The sequence below is a fragment of the Gorilla gorilla genome, chromosome 1 (genome assembly GCF_029281585.2).
Source record: "Gorilla gorilla gorilla isolate KB3781 chromosome 1, NHGRI_mGorGor1-v2.1_pri, whole genome shotgun sequence".
Classification (NCBI taxonomy): domain Eukaryota; kingdom Metazoa; phylum Chordata; class Mammalia; order Primates; family Hominidae; genus Gorilla; species Gorilla gorilla.
In genome coordinates this window covers 211,816,734-211,835,607 of record NC_073224.2, presented here as the reverse complement: position 1 = coordinate 211,835,607, position 18,874 = coordinate 211,816,734, and the positions used below count along the sequence as shown (strand labels likewise).

General features: G+C 45.9%; 1 pseudogene; it reads right to left on the bottom strand.

The window, feature by feature from the left end:
* Positions 1 to 206: 206 nt before the first annotated feature.
* On the bottom strand, positions 207 to 1,366 carry LOC101147751 (ADP-ribosylation factor-like protein 8B; annotated as a pseudogene).
* Positions 1,367 to 18,874: the final 17,508 nt, after the last annotated feature.

Genomic DNA, 18,874 nt, shown 5'->3' with positions numbered 1-18,874 from the left:
AAAAATTAGCCGCTAATTTTTTTATTAGCAGGCTTAAAGATTTTCTAAATACTGTGTGTGGCACTAGAAACTTCATGCTGTATCAAGTCAGTGTCAGTATTAAGCTACTGGACTCTATAATGAAATATTATAGATAGATATTTACTGAAAACCAATATAAAAATCTGGCCCAGAAAGACCAGAACAGAAATATGCAATTTTCTTGATTTAAGATGGTCAAAAGTGTGTGGGTTTTTTTTTTTTTTTAAAGCTCTACACATGGCTTAAGACAGGTATGTGTAAGAAGCCTTTTTGTGTGTGCTGACTTTATCATGACAACTCTAGCTGATTCTTTATGAAGGATTACGGATACTCATCTTCAGCAGTGCACATGAGAAATAAACTCTGAAAAAGGCAATTTCTTGGGTTTAGGCAGGACCATATTCTGGGAATTACTTCAGAGGAACGGACAATAATTCTAGGATTATAGTCAAGAAGGACTTGAAGACTTCAGGAGATGCTTCAGCTTCTTCCAGATTTTGAATGCTGAATAAGCCACTGAAGTGTGATATCTATATTATCCTTTTCTTTGCAAGAAATTGAGGCTGGGCACAGTGGCTCACACCTGTAATCCCAGCAGTTTGGGAGGCCGAGGCAGGTGGATCACGAGGTCAAGAGATCAAGACCATCCTGGCCAACATGGTGAAACCCCGTCTCTACTAAAAATACAAAAATCAGCTGGGCGTGGTGGCGGGTGCCCCTAGTCCCAACTACTCGGGAGGCTGAGGCAAGACAATCGCTTGAACCCGGGAAGCGGAGGTTGCAGTGAGCAGAGATCGTGCCATTGCACTCCAGCTTGGTGACAGAGCAAGACTCCGTCTCAAAACAAACAAACAACAACAACAACAAAAGAAATTGAATAGCGGCAAACTTCTCTATCCTCAATAGCACACAGGCTCATTTTTTCAATTAGCTGTTTCTCATCCAAGGCATTAGGAAGATCTCCCTTGTTTCCAAGCACTTAGCACTGGAATTCCTCGCAACTGTGGTTTCTCTAGAAGATTATGTAGCTCATTTCGGGAAGCTTCTGTCTTTTCACGATCTGCAGCATCTATCATGTAAACAATAGCATTGACTTCTCTGCAATACCGCTCCCACATGCTTCGAAATCGGGCTTGTCCTCCTATGTCCTAGATCTTTATTGTGACGTTACCTTGTTACTTTCCTCATGTTGAAGCCCAATGTGGGTATCATATCTTCACTGAATTGACCTGACGCGATGACGTTGACAAAGGTGGTCTTGCCCGAGTACTGCAGCCAGCTCCATCTCCTCCTTCCAGAAGAGCGAACGGAACCAGTCCAGCAGGCGGGAGATGAGTGCCAGCATGATGGCGGCCGGCAGCGAGGACGGACGGGAGGACAGAGAGTGGAGGCAACGACGACTTCCACACGAGCAGGCCTCCGCCCAGACTCCCCAACGGCTCCTTCAGGTCCCAGAGCAACACGGGCGGACCCCAGGGGGCGGCAGCTGCCTGGGTTTTTTTTTTTTTTTTTTTCTTTGTATTTTTTGAGACGGAGTCGCGCTCAGTCGCCCAAGCTGGAGTGCAGTGGCGCAATCTCGGCTCACTGCCAGCTCCGCCTCCCGGGTTCCCGCCATTCTCCTGCCTCAGCCTCCCAAGTAACTGGGCCTACAGGCGCCCACCACCACGCCCGGCTAATTTTTTATAGTTTTGGCAGAGACGGGGTTTCACTGTGTTAGCCAGGATGGTTTCGATCTCCTGACCTCGTGATCCGCCCACCTCGGCCTTCCAAAGTGCTGGGATTACAGGCGTGAGCCACCACTCCCGGCCTCGATTTGTTAAAAAAATAAAATCTACAGGCTGAGCACGATGGCTCATGCCTGTAATCCCAGCACTTTGGGAGGCTGAGGCAGGAGGATTGCTTCAGGCCAGGAGTTCAAGAAAAGTCTAGGCAACAAAGCGAGACTCTTGTCTCTACAAAAAATAAAAAAAATTAGCCAGGCTTAGTGGCATGCGCCTGTAGTCCCACCTACTGGGGAGGCTGAGCTGGGAGAATCACTTGAGCCCAGGAGGTGAAGGCTGCAGTGAGCTGTGTTTGCACCACTGCACTCCTGCCTGGGTGACAGAGGGAGACCCTATGTTAAACAAACAAACTCTACAAAGCGCAATAAAATAAAACGCAATAAAACAAAGTATGCCTGTATACAGAAGGATGTGTGTCGGTTATATGCAAATATTGCACTATTTTACATAAGATATTTCAGCATCCACATATTTTGGAATCACGGAGGCGCTAGAATCAATCCCTGGTGGATATCGAGGGATGACTGTGTATTCATTCAAGCAACAAAAAGAAAGCCTCATGGCTGGAGTAAGAGTCAGGGACAGTAGTGATTGGGCAAGAGCCAAATAACCATGGGGCTTGGTAAGGAATTTGGATGTTATTTTAGGCATAATAGGAAACTGGAAACTACTGAAAGGCTTTTCTGTTTTGTTTCATTTTGTTTTGAGACAAGGTCTCACTCTGTCACCCAGGCTGGAATGCAGTAGCACAATCACAGCTCACTGCAGTCTTCACATCTTGGGCTCAAGTGGTCCTCTCATCTCAGCCTCCCGAATAGCTGGGATTACAAGCATGCACCATCGCACCCGGCTAATTTTTGCATTTTTAGTAGAGATGGGGTTTCTCCATGTTGGTCAGGCTGGTCTTGAACTCCTGGCCTCAAGTGACCTGCCCGCCTCGGCCTCCCAAAGTGCTGAGATTACAGGCGTGATCCACCAAGCCCCACCATGGAAACTACCGAAAGGCTTTGTACAGAGAAACAACACGATATTTTTTATTTATTTATTTATTTTTATTTTTTGGAGACAGGTTCTGGCTCTTCCACCCAAGCTAGAGTGCTGTGGTGTGATCAAGACTCACTGCAACCTCATTCTCCTGGGCTCAAGTGATCCTTCCACCTCAGCCTCCCAAGTAGCTGGGACCAGAGGCATGTGCCACTGTGGCCCACCAATTTTTTCTTTTTTATGGAGATGGGGTCTCACTGTGTTGCCCAGGCTTACAATCTATGATTTTTTCAAGACAGGGTCTCACTCTGGGCTGGAGTGTAGTCCCATGATCAAAGCTCACTGCAGCCAGGCGCGGTGGCTCACGCCTCTAATCCTAGCACTTTGGGAGGCCGAGGCGGGCAGATCATAAGGTCAGGAGATCCAGACCATCCTGGCTAACACGGTGAAACCCCATCTCTACTAAAAATACAAAAAATTAACCGGGCATGGTGGCAGGCACCTGTAGTCCCAGCTACTCGGAAGGCTGAGGCAGGAGACTGGCGTGAATCCAGGAGGCAGAGCTTGCAGTAAGCCGAGATCACACCACTGCACTCCAGCCTGGGCAACAGAGTGAGACTCTGTCTCAAAAAAACAAACAAACAAAAAAAAAACAACTCACTGCAACCTGGAACTCCTTGGCGCAAGCAATCCTCTTGCCTTAGCCTCTGGAGCAGCTGGGGTAACAGGCACAAGTCACTGGGCCTGGCTCAACAACACAATCTTATTACATTATTAAAAGATCACTCTAGCTGCCGTGCTAAGAATGGATTGTGTAGGAGGTAAGGGGAGAAGTGGAGAGAATGTTGCAATAGTCCAGGCGAGAGAGAATGATGGCTACAACCGGAGCGGCAGTGGAGGGGGTGGTGAGGAGGAGCAGGAGTCTGGATTTATTTGGAAGGTTCCATTTCCTGGTTTTAGTTCCTCATCAGACCTGTCTACTTCCTGCCCCTGTGTTCATCCAAATTTCCCCCTTTTTCCTCCTTCTAAATGTCCATTCTGCTTAGGCTAGCATATGGGAAGGATTCTGCTATTTGCAACCAAACTATCCTGATTAGGCACCTTGGCTCTCCAGACTGATCTAATTCACCACTCCCCATGACATGACCTGGTTTCATGCTCCCTGTGTTAAGCAAAGTATTTTCTTTTGTGAGTAATACACACAGGAATTAACAAACCTCCTGTGGGTAACATTTCTTCAGGAGAATTTTCAAAGGAAGCAGTCCAAGATTTATTTTATGATGTGGGAAAAATGCTTAAATCATATGTCACCTCCAGTTGTACCTACAACATTAGATAAGAGGTAGAGATCATAGTAAGAGGTGCCGGCTGGGCATGGTGGCTCATGCCTGTAATCCCAGTGCTTTGGGGGGCCGAGGTGGGTGGATCACCTGAGGTCAGGAGTTCGAGACCAGCATGGCCAACATGGCAAAACCTCGTCTCTTCTAAAAATACAAAAATTAGCCAGGTGTGGTGGTGCACGCCTGTAATCCCAGCTACTCAGGAGGCTGAGGCAGGAGAATCTCTTGAACCCAGTGAGCCAAGATCCTGCCATTGCACTCCAGCCTGGGCTATAAGAAGAAAACTCCATCACAAAAAAAAAAAAAAAAAAAAAAGAGGTGCTAAAATATATAGCCAATACTCGGCGGGGTGTGGTGGCTCAGGCCTATAATCCTGACCTCAAGGGATCCCCCACCCTCGGCCTCCCAAAGCACTGGGATTACAGCAAAGTGCTGGGATTACAGCAAAGTGCTGGGATTACAGGCATGAGTCACTACACCTGGCCTCCATTAATACGTATGTATGTATGTATGTATTTTTTGAGACGGAGTTTCACTGTTGTCGCCTAGGCTGGAGTGCAATGGCACGATCTCGGCTCACTGAAACCTCTGCCTCCCGGGTTCAAGTGATTCTCCTGCCTCAGCCTCCCGAGTAGCTGGGATTACAAGTGCCCGCCACCACGCCCTGCTAATTTTTGTATTTTTAGTAGAGACAGGGTTTCACCATGTTGGCCAGGCTGGTCTCAAACTCCTGACTTCAGGTGATCCATCCACCTCGGCCTCCCAAAGTGCTGGGATTACAGGCATGAACCACTGCTCCCGGCCTAATATTTCTTAAACGCCTAGCATCTGTCAGAAGCTAGGGATACAACAATGACAGAGACAGATATGTTCCCCGCCTCCATGGAGTTTATATTTTAGTAAGAAAGACAGACAGTAACAAGTAAAAATGCCAAAGAAGAAAAACGCGAAGCAATGCAAGTGATAATCTAATGAAGGAAAAAAGCAAGGAGTTGCTAAGATGGAAAAAAAGACTAATTCTTGTGAAGTTAAATACAATTAGCTTGAACTCACAGCCCTTGGAGAGTGAGAAACAAGAGTCCCTCTAGTGATTCAGCATGTAGTTGAGGATGGAGGGCAATGAATCTCTGGCTTCTGGTCTACTCTGGCTCCAGTTCCCTTCTCTTGGATTCTTAACTCCCTGCCATCAACCAGATTCCTGGGATGAACAAGCAGGACATTGAGAATCGTATAGTACCACCAGGTTCTGTACTCGAGCCCATTATCAGCATTTTTTTTTCCTGGCAGATCATTTTCCACCATTCCTTTCCATCAGTGGGCTTCCTGGGGTTGATGGCATACTGAATCCTCCCTAAGCCGGCCACACCCTCTTGTCTAGAACTGTCCTCAGAGTATGGGCAGAATAGTATAGGGGTTCAGAATCCCCACCCTGCCACTTACTAACTATGTAACCAGAAGCAAGCGACTTAAGTCTCTCTGTGCCCCAGTTTTCTAGTCTTATTTTTTTTTTTTTTTTTTTTTTAATGAGACAGAGTCTTGCTCTGTCACCCAGGCTGGAGTGCAATCATGCGATCTCGGCTCACTGCAACCTCTGCCTCCCAGGTTCAAGCAATTCTCTGCCTCAGCCTCCCAAGTAGCTGGGATTACAGGCGCCCGCTACCACGCCTGGCTAATTTTTTGTATTTTTAGTAGAGACGGGGTTTCACCATCTTGGCCAGGCTGGTCTTGAACTCCTGACCTCATGATCCACCCTCCTCAGCCTCCCAAAGTGCTGGGATTACAGGTGTGAGCCACCGCGCCTGGCCTTTCTGGTCTTAAAATGGGATTATTAATATTCCTAACCTCATAGAGTTAATAGATGTAAAGCACTTAGAGTCGTGTCTGGCTTATTAATAAATGTTAGCAATCATTCTTATTTAGCACTTTTCCATGGAAGGCACTGCAATAGCTACCTTATGTACTATAACTCATTGAATCTTCTCAAGGTCATGCAAGGCAAGTGGTATTACCCCATTTGCAGATTGGAACACTGAGGCTCAGAGTGGTCAAGGCATTGTTTTGCTCAAGTTTCCACAACCAAGAAGTAGCTGACCTGGGATTTAAACCTGGGAAGGTGACACTGAATATTTCCCCCTCCTTCCTCCACATTATTCTGCCTACCCCCGAGACGAGTTTCACGCCTCCTTTCCTCAGCCTTTCTTGGTCTTGGGTGAATTCATCCTCCTTCCAAGACATGTTTTGCCAGTCAAGCCCTTGAAGGTCCTTTCAGGTCCATGAAGCTGATTGCTTTTAAATGTAGGCCCCTTAGGAGATGACTTCATCTCAATCTTCCAATCCTCTCATTTTATATATAGAGAGAAACTTAGTCTCACCATCTTTTATAATTTTCTACAGAAATTAAAGTTTCTCTTCTGAATTATAAAGTCATGATAAAACGTATCTTCCAAAGGATGTAGAAATTGATCTGAAATTTCATCAAAAGTTTATCTCAAACGTTAAATCATGATCATTCTGGGGCACTTCCACATTCCAGATCTACAAGTGTCAAAGCTAAGGAAACTGAACAAAATATATAGAACTGTATATCTCAGAAAAGAGAAGTAGCAGCAGTTGACAGGAAGAGCAACATCCTCAATTTTCAAGATATTTACAAAGTTTGTGTGTGTTTTTCTCTTCCTAAGTTCCCTCTTCAAAGAAAATTATTCCTCCCCAGTTCCAATAAACTTTTGCTGACCAGCACAACCTGTCCACCTTTGCTATTAAAGGGACAAAAAGTAAGTCAGCTATGAGGCACCTTATATATTAGTAAAAACTAAAAATAATTATAACAGTCAGTGCTGGCAAGGATATGACAAAACTAGTATTTACATAATTTGCTGGTGGTGGTGTAACTGTCACAACCCTTCAAAAAGAACTTTGGCAATATATTTCACCGGGTGGTAATTCCTTTCCCAGAACTTTATTATAACTAAATTATAATAAAGGGGAAACAAAGTAGCAAAAACCTGGAAATGACTTGCATGTCATGTGTTTTGAGCGCTTACTTTGTAGCAGGTTCTATGTTATACACTCAACACAAATAATCTCATTTAATCCTCAAAACAATTCTAGGAGGGATATGCTATTTTACTCCTTGTATTCTGAATGGGGAAACTGGGACTACAAGGAATAAAGTAATTTTCCCATGGCTCAACAGCTGTAGGGCAAGGGAGGGTTTAAATCATTGAGGAACAATGAAGATACAGAATTCTTCTTCCTTCTACAGTAGTGTATGGAGAAGGGGCATGGATGGCCACTTCTCAAGCCTCTACAATGTGCTAGTTACTGTAGATTGGTTGTCTCATTAAAGCCTCTCATCTTCAAGATAGGGGATCAATAGACTCTTTGACAAGTGTGGAAACTGATACTAAGAAAGGGGAAGTGGTCAACTCAGTCAGACAACAAGTGATCACTGTCCCAGAATTCTAGCCCAGCATGTCTGATTCTAGAGTCCATGCTCCTTCCCCAGGCTGTCTCTTTAAGAAAGACTCAAAATATAGTAACTGAAGTCAATTCAGGCATGGGGAATGTTGGGCTGGTGGAGATGGGGAGGATGTTTGACCGCTGAGCCTAGAGGACACTGACCTATCTCCAGAGGCACTTTCTGGGAAATCAGAAAGCCCTAGGTTTGGGATCCAAGGAGGAGTGGGAACGTGGTATAGCCTTAGCAGGTCTTTAACCGAGGCAGCTAAGAGGCAGGTGATATGCAAAGTCTGAGGCTATGTTCAGTCACAACTGGAGAACTAAATAGGAAAATTGAGGCAGAATCTCAGTCAAGGACCATAGCATCATGGGAGAAGAAGAAGACGGCAGCATTGTGATTTCTGGGTTTCCAGAAGTACCCTCCAATACTCCATGGCCTTTTCCTTTTTTTTTTTTAATTCAACTTTAAGTTCTCGGGTACATGTGCAGGATGTGCAGGTTTGTTACACAGGTAAACATGTGCCGTGGTGGTTTGCTGCATAGATCAAGCCATCACCTAGGTATGAAGCCCCCGCTCCATTAGCTATTCTTCCTGATGCTCTGCCTCCCCACTCCATGGCCTTTTCTGTGTCCACAATGGCTTTCCCCACAGGAGAAAAGGGGCAAGGTCACAGACCATGACAATATCTGGCCCCTTTCTAGGGATCACCCTCCTGTCCACCAGACCAGAAGCAAATGGATACAGGAGGCAAAACTGGTCCTGGGGCCGGGCGCGGTGGCCCACATCTGTAATCCCAGCACTTTGGGAGGCCAAGGCGGGCAGATCACGAGGTCAGGAGTTCAAGACCAGCCTGACCAACATGGCGAAACCCCGTCTCTACTAAAAATACAAAAAAAATTAGCTGGGTGTGGTGGCATGTGCCTGTAATCCCAGCTACTGAGGAGGCTGACTCAGGAGGCTGAGGCAGAAGAATCGCTTGAACCCGGGAGGCGGAAGTTGCAGTGAGCTGAGATCACGCCACTGCACTCCAGCCTGGGCGACAGAGTGAGACTCCATCTCAAAAAAACAAAAAATAAAAATGGTCCTGGAATCTCCCACCCCACCTAACCACACCCATGCCCTTGCTGGGCTTGGTCCAGGATGTAAACTGGGTGGGCTGACAGGAGAGACCGCGAAGGAAGGGGCTGGGAAGGCTGAGGAAGCAGACCCAGGGGAAGAAAACTCCTCATCACGGACTTGTTCTCTGCCCTGGGATGTTAGCACATGAAACAAGAGGCTCCATCCACATCTCCAAGACTCTTGCCCGCTGTTCCCTTAAGCCCATAACACACCTTTCCTTCCTTCCTGTGTAGATCACAAGGTGACCAGGGAAGGGATTGCACAGCAGGATACAAATGAGGAAAACTGGGCTCAGGCTTCTGTTCCACCCACAAGGGCCGCCGTGCCCTGAGTCATGTTCCCAGCAACGAGAAAACCTAGAGTGCATCCAGGGGTGAAATCTTCCTGGGGAAAGGCACTCAAGATGGATGATTCACTCTCCTGAGTGCAGAATGAGGTGTCAAGGTGTGTGGTTCTAAGAACCTTGTCAAACAGATCAGACTCACCTTGGAAAGACGGTGCTTCCACCCCAGAGACACCATCTCCCACAGTCAGCCCCAGCCCAGCCAAGGTGGATGAAGATGACCAGATTCTGGGGAACAGAGGGCAAGAAGAATGGGAAGTATGAAAATACCCAGTACCGGCTGGGCGCGTTGGCTGACGCCTGTAATCCCAGCACTTTGGGAGGCTGAGGCGGGCGGATCACTCGAGGCCAGGAGTTCAAGACCAGCCTGGGCCAGATGGTGAAACCCTGTCTCTACTAAAAATACAAAAATTAGTTGGGTGTGGTAGTGCACACCTATGGTCCCAGCTACTCAGGAGGCTGAGGTGGGAGAATTGCTTGAACACAGAAGGTGGAAATTGCAGTGAGCCAAGATAGCCCCACTGCCCTCCAGCCTGGGCAACAGAGGGAGACCCTATCTTAAAAAAACAGTGAAAGTAGGGCGATTGATTGTAAAGTGAAAAGTACACACCCAGGAGAGGGGAGTATGGGTGGACTCAAGAGAAAGTGCCACACAGTGGAGTTTGAGGTTTCTACCTTTATGGGTTTCTTTAACCAAGAGGTTGAATATTCATTAAGATTCCTGGAAAAAGGTGAAGATTTCTTGGAACTGTGGTGCCACTCATTTTTACACCAAATATGGGTGTTCTCAGAACTGCCACAGCGCTGGTGGGTGTGTAATTTGTATGTTAATAAGCATATAATGAGGTCCTGGGAGAAACCTAGGTCAAATCCAGTTTCACGTTGGGTCCAGGTGGTCTCAGCCAGCTTGGCCCACACCCTGGTTTTTCAGGGTCTTATCCCCTAGCTTCTGCAGCTATTTCAACGGTTTCATTTTGCTAGTCATGTGAAACTGCTGCCTGGAGTTTTCTATTCTCCTGAGACCACCGTGTATTATTCCTGTCTCAGGAGGATTGCTTGAGCCTGGGAGGTCAAGACTGCAGTGAGCTGCAGTCGCACCACTGCACTCCAGTCTGGGCGATAGAGCAAGCAAGACCCTGTTTCAAAAAAAAAAAAAAAGGCATGCAGTTCATACAGCGTTTTTACTTAGCAGCCTCCACCTAGTGAAACCGTCTTTGCAAAAATTATAACAGTGAAAGCGATCTGATCTAACCAACCTCCCTATCTTGCCTTTAACCTCCAATCTGCCCTTGGTCATTCCTGGACTTGGGCCAAGCTAACTTTGGGAGAAATTTAGTTTATAGCTTAAATGATAATAGCCCTTCTCCCAAACGAAATCATCTTGGTAAAACTAATGAAAGACCGCCAGGTTAGGAGGATAAGAGAAGCCTGAATTCTGCTAAGATGTAGGCATAAATGATTACCAGCCATTACTCCAGAGGTCACAAGATTTGCAACTTCCTCAATTACTCCCGCAGATAACATCATTATTGTAGAACCTAAGATTGGCTTTGAGTTGTCTTTTCAGGCCTTTGCATTTCTTTTCTCTCTCTCTCTCTTTTTTTTTTTTTTTTTTTTGTTGTTGTTGTTGTTGTTGAAACAGGGTCTTGCTCTGTTATCCAGGCTGGAGTGCAGTGGCATGATCATAGTTCACAATAGCCTCAACCTCCTGGGCTCAAAGGATCCTTCTGCCTTAGCCTCCCCAGCTGGGACTATAGGCATGCACCACCACACTCCGCTAATTTTTTTTTATTTTTAGTAAAGATAGGGTCTCACTATGTTGCCCAGGTATGTCTTGAACTTCTGAACCCAAGCTATCCTCCCACCTTGACCTCCCAAAGTGCTGGGATTACAGGCATGAGCCACTGTGCCCAGCCGGCTTTTGCATTCCTGATGACCCGATGGCCCCACTGGACCCACCGACTGGATTTTGGCCCCCACCCAGAAGCAGACTCAGCATGCTAGGACCATTTTCCACACCTCTATAATTGCATCCCAGCCAATCAGCAGCACCCATTCCCTAGCCACCCACCTCCCTGCCAAAGGTTATCTTTGAAAAACCTTAGCCTCCAATTTTTCAAGGATACTGCTTTGAGTAATGATAAAACTCTGGTGTCCTGTTTAGCCAGTTCTACATGTGTGAGACTCTTCCTCTATTGCAATTCCCCTATCTCGATAAATCAGCTCTATCTGGGCAGTGGGCAAGAAGAAACCACTGGGCAGTTAAACTAGCAACCTCCATTTAACCCAAAACAAAGGGCCTCCATCCCCCGCACAGTCTGTGTTCCAAGGGATGGGCCAGGGGTTTCAATGTCCTTCATAGATAAGGAGTGAATCTCTGGCTTGGCCACTCCCAGATCCCTCTTGGATCATAGGGTAATTCATAGGGTATGCTTATATTATGACTGTCAGGTGTGTCTGCCATACAACCCTTCTCACGCCTCTGCCATCACCCATGAGAACATGCCAGACTTTCCTACTGAAGGAACAGACCCAGATGCCCTAGTCTTCCCAGCCAAAGTCAGACTAAATCAATCAACAGCCAGCCAACCTCCAGATGTGTAGCATGTCCAAAGCAGAACAGCAGAGCTGTCTAGCTGATCACCAGATGTATGAGTGATCTGTGATGAGTGATGAATGTTTAAATGCTTCCGAAGTATGTGATTATTTGCTATTTACCACTGTTGTGGAAATAGATAACTGAAATAACCTCCTCTATCCCAATAATATGTTAATTTCCTTTGTAGCCTTGATTGAAAAGTAACTCCAGATGACCCATTTCATTAAATAATCCATGGAGGACAGGGCCAGAGTTGATTCCATCAGACACCCTCTCCTGAGAATCTGAATTTTGAAACAGTGCGGGCAGGATAGGAGATCTTGTTGGAAATCATTCATCATGGTGGTAGTGGCAGCACTCAGGTGAAAATGTGCCTGCAACCTGATCCTAGGCCTTCCAACTCTCCTTTGGTTCCTGTGTATCCCCAAGCTTGCTTCTCCAGCTACCTACAACTTATTTGAGCCCCACCCACATCCTTCCAATAAATTCTATTTTGCTAAAAATAGGCAGAGGCGATGTCTGTTGCTTGCAACCAAGTATCCTAACTGCTACTCCACCATGTAGACCCTAATTCAAGTCCCAGGCCTGCTATTATACTTAGCAGCTGATCCTTGTCCAGGAATTGTACCCCGCCATTATCATGGGCCCAGGTTCCTTCTGTCACTGTTCTACTATTGTGGCCCATAGCTTTCACCTTCAAAGTCACTTCAAGGCATAAGATGGCTGCAGGAGCACCAAATTCCAGGCAAGGAAAAAAAAAAGGAGGGAAGAGCAGAAGGGGATTATAGCTGAGCAAGCTTCTTTGAAGCACTATTTCCAGATGACCTATCAACTCTTTCACTTTTAGGAGACCAGAATATTCTACTTCCCCACCTCCAAATATGCCTCTTTTGCATAAGGACTATTCTGAGCTGAAGGCAATTGAGAAGAAGCAGATACAACAAAAGGTCTCTACCCTCCCCCATTAGCCTAAAAGCAAGACATAAGTTTACAAAGGCAAAGGTGTCCTTCCTCCCCTCCCAACCACGAGAAACAGAGGTTGATCTCTGAAGACAACTTTAGACCCTCATTTGCCGGAAGAAGACACCAAAGGAATCTATGTGACAAACTTTACTAACTAGCCTTTACCTACTATTTATTTGCCTTCCCCAAATTTGCTTCCCCAGGGGACTCAAAAGTCCTTTTCTGGCCAGGCACGGTGGCTCACACCTGTAATCCCAGCACTTTGGGAGGCCGAGGTAGGTGGATCACCTGAGGCCAGGAGTTCGAGAGCAGCCTGGCCAACATGGTGAAACCTCGTCTCTACTAGAAATACAAAAAATTAGCCAGGCGTGGTGGTGGGTGCCTGTAATCCCAGCTACTCGGGAAGCTGAGGCAGGAGAATCACTTGAACTCGGGAGGCGTAGGTTGCAGTGAACCAAGATTGCGCCACTGCACTCCAGCCTGGTCAACAAGAGCGAAACTCTGTCTAGAAAAAAAAAAAAAAAAAAAGTCCTTTTCCTTTGCCTTGTCACTTTTCCAAAACTTTACTGTTCTTTGTTGAAAATTCTCCATAAGCCTGAATTCAAAGCCACCTCTTTGAGACTTACTCAACCCCTGGGTAGCTCTCATGAGGTATGCATGTTAATAGACTTCTGTTTATTTTTCTCATCTTCTGTTACCAGGTTGTGTCCTAGTTAAGAACTATGAAGGATAAAAGAGGAAGTTCTTTTTTCTCCCCTACAATTTACAGCTCATTGACCATAACTTAGTCACAGGGCTACACCTAGCTATAAGGAATGTAATCTTTCGGCTAGGTGCATTGCCAGCACGTAGATTAAAAACAGGGTTCTTCTACTTAGGAAGAGGGAGACAATAGATATTAGGCAACACACCTTCTTGCTGCAGCTAATTGCTCATGTTCAAAGGTATGTATAATAATTCTTAACAGATTATAAAACAATTTCCTCTCCATTACCTTCCCAAGTTGGGCGGTGGCTTGTGCCTGTAAATCCCAGCTACCCAGGAGGCTGAGGCAGGAGGATCATTTGAGGCCAGGAGTTTGAGTCTATTACCTCCCCAGAGCCTCCTAACATATCCGTGCAGTAGTTGCCATTATCTTCATTTTTACAACTGGGGAAACTGAGGTTCAGAGATAGACAATCAGTTACCTAAGGCCAAACAACTAGTGACGTCAGAACTAGGAGACAAATCCAGCTCTAACTCCAAGGTCCATGGTCTTCCCCATTGCCCCTCTTGCCCTCCTGAACTTCTTTTGGCTGCTGCTATAGTTAAAGGTCATTTATTGTGAAACATCCCTAATGTTAGGAGCCATTAACAGGCCACACATAAGATCAAGTGTAAGCAAATTGACTATGGAGAGCTGTCGTCTTCTCTTTCCTTTCTAGTGCTCCTCTCTCTCTCCCCAGTGCCCACAGAATACATGAATGTATGTGAAGTTACTTCTGGAATGCTGCTCTCTCCAGCCAACCTGTAGCCTGGGGCAACATTTGTGCCAACTGGGCTGATAAGGGAGGGACATCAGCAGTTACCTAAGGAGAGACAAGCTCTCTGTAATTCAAGAACAATCAATGACCCATCCCAAGTGTTAAATTATCCACATCTTAGAAGAGTGAAGAGAAGGGAATTGACATTATACCCATTTTACATATAAGGAAACTGAGGCAAATGCCCAGGATCACATAGCCAGCAAGTGTCAAGCCTGAGATTCAGGATGATCTCAATCTCCTGACCTCGTGATCCTCCTGCCTTGGCCTCCCAAAGTGCGGGGATTATAGGCGTGAGCCACCGCACCTGGCCCAGAGTTTTATTATTACTCAAATCAGTCTCCCCGAGCATGTGGGGATCAGAGATTTTAAGGATAATTTGGTGAGCTGGGGAAGGCCAGTGAGATGAGAGTGCTGATTGGTCAGGTCAGTGATGAAATCACGGGAAGGTGAAGCTGTCCTCTTGGGCTGAGTCAGTTCCTGGGTGGGGGCCACAGATCAGATGAGCCAGTTTATAGATCTGGATGGTGCCAGCTGATCCATCAAGTGCAGGATCTGCAAAATATCTCAAGCACTGATCTTAGGAACAGTTTAGGGAAGGTCAGAATCTTGTAGCCTCCAGAAACCATAATTTCTAATCTTGTGGCTAATTTGTTAGTCCTACAAAGGCAGTCTAGTCTCCAGGCAAGAAGGAGGTTTGTTTTGGGAAAGGGCTGTTATTGTCTTTGTTTTAAACTATAAACTAAGTTCCTCCCAAAGTTAGTTCAGCCTGTGCCCAGGAAGAAACAAGGACAGCTTAAAGATTAGAAGCAAGATGGAGTCGGTGAGGTTAGATCTCTCACTGTCTCAGTCATAATTTTGCACAGGCAGTTTCAATCCCCTCTTCCCTTTTTGTAAGTTTTTTTTAAATTGTGGTAACATATAATGTACCATTTTAACCATTAAGTATACAGCTCAGCACATTAAGAATATTCAGATTGCTGTGCAACCATCACCACCATACATTTCCAGAACTTTGACCTTTCCAAATTGAAACTCTGTACCCATTAAACACTAACTCTCCATTTCCCGTTCTCTCCATGGCAATCATTGTTCTACTTTCTGTCTCTACAAATTTGACTACTCTGGGTACTGTATATAAGTGGAATCATACAATATTTGTCCATTGTATCTGGCTTATATTATTTAACATAATGTCTTCAAAGTTCTTCCATCTTTGTAGCAAATGTCAGAATTTCTTTCCTTTTTAAAACGGATTAATTTTTTGTTGTTGTTGTCAGAGTGGTGCTCTGTCACCCAGGCTGAAATGCAGTGGCGTGGTCTTGGCTCGTTGCAACCTCTGCCTCCTGGATTCAAGCAATTCTCCTGCCTCAGCCTCCTGAGTAGCTGGGATTACAGTTACACATCAACATGCCCAGCTAATTTTTTTTTGTATTTTTAGTAGAGATGGGGTATCTCCATGCTGGCCAGGCTGGTCTCAAACTCCTGGCCTCAAGTGATCCACCTACCTTGGCCTTCCAAAATGGTGGGATTACAGGCGTGAGGCACAGCTCCCACCAATTTTTTTTTTTTTTGAGACAGGGTCTTGCTCTGTCACCCAGGCTGGAGTGCAGTGGCACAATCACAGCTCACTGCAGCCTTGATCTCCTGGGCTCAAGTGATCCTCCTGCCTCAGCCTCCTTGAGTAACTGGGACTACAGGTGCATGCCACTGTACCCAGCTAATTTTTTTTTTTAAGTAGAGATGAGGTCTTTCTATTTTGCCCAGGCTGATCTCAGACTCCTAGTCTAAAACGATCCTCCTGCCTTGGCCTCCCAAAGTGCTGGGATTGAGTCATGAGCCACCACTCATGGCCTGAATAATGTTTAACTGCATGTCTATACCATATTTTGTTTATCCATTCATTCCTCAGTGGACATTTGCGTCACTCCCACCTTTTGGGTATTGTGAATAATGTTATTACGAATATCTGCTTGAGTCCCTGTTTTCAATACTTTGGGGTTTGTACTCAGAAGTGAATCACTAGATCAAATTAACTGGGTGTGGCAGCACACACCTGTAGTCCCAGCTACTGGGGAGGCTGAGGTGGGAGGATCCCTTGAGCCCAGAACTTTGAGGCTGCAGTGAACCGTGATGGTGCCTCTGTACTCCAGCTTGGGTGACAGAGTGAGACTCTCGTCAAAAAAAAAAAAAAAAAAAAAAAGAAGAAGAAGAAGGAATTACTAGATTAAATGGTGATTCTTTCTTTTTTTTTCTTTTTTTTTTTTTTTTTGAGATCGGGTCTCGCTCTGTTGCCCAGGCTGGAGTGCAGTGGTGCAATCTTGGCTCACGGCAACCTCCACCTCCTGGATTCAAGCAATTCCCCTGCCTCAGCCTCCTGAGTAGCTGGGACTGACTACAGGCACCTGCCACTACACCCAGCTAATTTTTTTGCATTTTTAGTAGAGATGGGGTTTCACCATGTTAGCCAGGATGGTCTCAATCTCCTGACCTCGTAATCTGCCCACCTCAGCCTCCCAAAGTGCTGGGCTTACAGGCATGAGCCACTGTGCCCTGCCCACAGTTTCCAATTTTTAAACATCCTTGCCAACACTTGTTTTCTGTTTTTATCTCATAGTGATTTTGATTTGCTTTTCTCTACAGATTAGTCATATTGAACATCTTTTCAAGTGCTCACTGGTCATTTGTAGGTCTTCTCTGGAGAAATGTACATTCAAGTACTCGGCCCATTTTTAAATCAAGTTGTTTGGTTTTCGTTATGGAGTTATATATTCTAGGTATCAATCTTGTATTAGATATATGACTTGCAAACATTTTCTTTCATTCTGTGGGTTGCATTTTCACTCTGTTGATGGTGTCCTTTGATGCCTCATCCTCCTTTTTGAGGAACTAACTCATCCTTTTTGTTCCAAAGGCCAAAATTCCCTGACTCATGCATGTGGCAATTCTGGCTTCTTAAAAAACATTCAGCATGTTTTAGAATGGTCTGGGAAGTCAAATACAAGGGGAAAGCCTGACTAGTCCCACTGTGTTCCTCTCTGCTATGGTTTCAGGTTTCTAAAGAAAATGCAGGGTTACACAACATGAACTTGGTGAAAAGGGGCAGGGGAATGGGATTATGGGCTGGAGTGAAAAGGGAGGTTATGGGCCAGGCGTGATGGCTCACACCTGTAATCTCAGCACTTTGGGAGGCCGAGGCAGGCAGATCATGAGGTCAAGAGATTGAGACCATCCTGGTCAACATGGTGAAGCTCCGTCTCTACTAAAAATACAAAAATTAGCTGTGCGTGGTGGCGTGTGCCTGTAGTCCCAGCTACTCGGGAGGCTGAAGCAGGAGAATCGCTTGAACCCGGGAGGCAGAAGTTGCAGTGAGCCGAGACCACGCCACTACTCTCCAGCCTGGCGACAGAGCAAGACTCCGTCAAAAAAAAAAAAAAAAAAAGAAAGAAGGAAGGAAGGAAGGAAGGAAGGAAGGAAGGAGGAAATGGGAGGTTATGTGTGGAGAAAGACACACTCCTTCAGGACAGGACATAACACTTTTTTTTTGAGACAGAGTCTCACTCTGTTGCCCAGGCTGGAATGCAGTGGTATGATCACAGCTCACTGCAGCCTCCACCTCCTAGGCTCAAGCAATTCTCCTGCCTCAGCCTCCCGAGTAGCTGGGACTACAGATGTATGCCATCACGCCCAGCTAGTTTTGGTATTTTTTTAGTAGAGACAGAGTCTCCCTCTGTTGCCCAGGCTGGTCTCAAACTCTTGGGGTTAAGCAATCCTCCCGCCTTGGCTTCCCAATGTGCTGGGATTACAGGCATGAGCCACCGTGCCCAGCCAGGACATAATATTTACTAAGTTCATTTCATGGGAAGCACTGTTCTAACCAATTCCAAATCCTCAAAACCATCCTATTATGTCGTCAGTATAATTATTCCCATTTTACAGATGAGGAAAATGGCACAGAGAGGTTAAGTCTACCTAAAAATCACAGAATGGGAACTGGCAGAGACAGAAATTGAACCCTGGCAATGTGGCCCCAGAGACCACTTTATTGATCATTCTGTGACACCGTATGGACTTTGCAGTCAGAATTGTCTGAATTTAAACTCAGATGTCTAATGAGTACATGATTACAAACCATTAATAATGTGAGATTGCTGGGCTCAGTGGCTCACCCCTGTAATGCCACCAATTTGGAAGGCCATGGAGGGAGGATTGCTTGAGCTCAGGAGTTCGAAGTCAGCCTGGCAAACAAAGAAAAAATTGGCCAGGCACGGTGGCTCACATCTATAATCCCAGCAGTTTGGGAGGCTGAGGCGGGCAGATCACTTGAGGTCAGGAGTTCGAGACCAGCCTGGACAACATGGTGAAACCCCTGTCTCTACTAAAAATATAAAAATTAACTGGGTATGATGGCACGCGCCTGTAATCCCAGCTACTGGGGAGGCTGAGGCAGAAGAATTCCTTGAATCCGGGAGACAGAGGTCGTGGTGAACCAAGATTGCACCACTGCACTCCAGCCTAGGCAACAGAGCGAAACTCCTTCTAAATAAATAAATAAATAAATAATTTAAAGTGAGCCAGGTATGGTGGTGTGCCTGCAGTCCCAGCTACTGGGGTAGCTGGGGCAGGAGGATCACTTGAGCCCCGGAATTCAAGGCTGCAGTAAGCCATGTTCATGCCACTGCACTTCAGCCTGGGTGACAGAGCAAGAACCTGCCGCAAAAAAAAAAAAAAAAAAAAA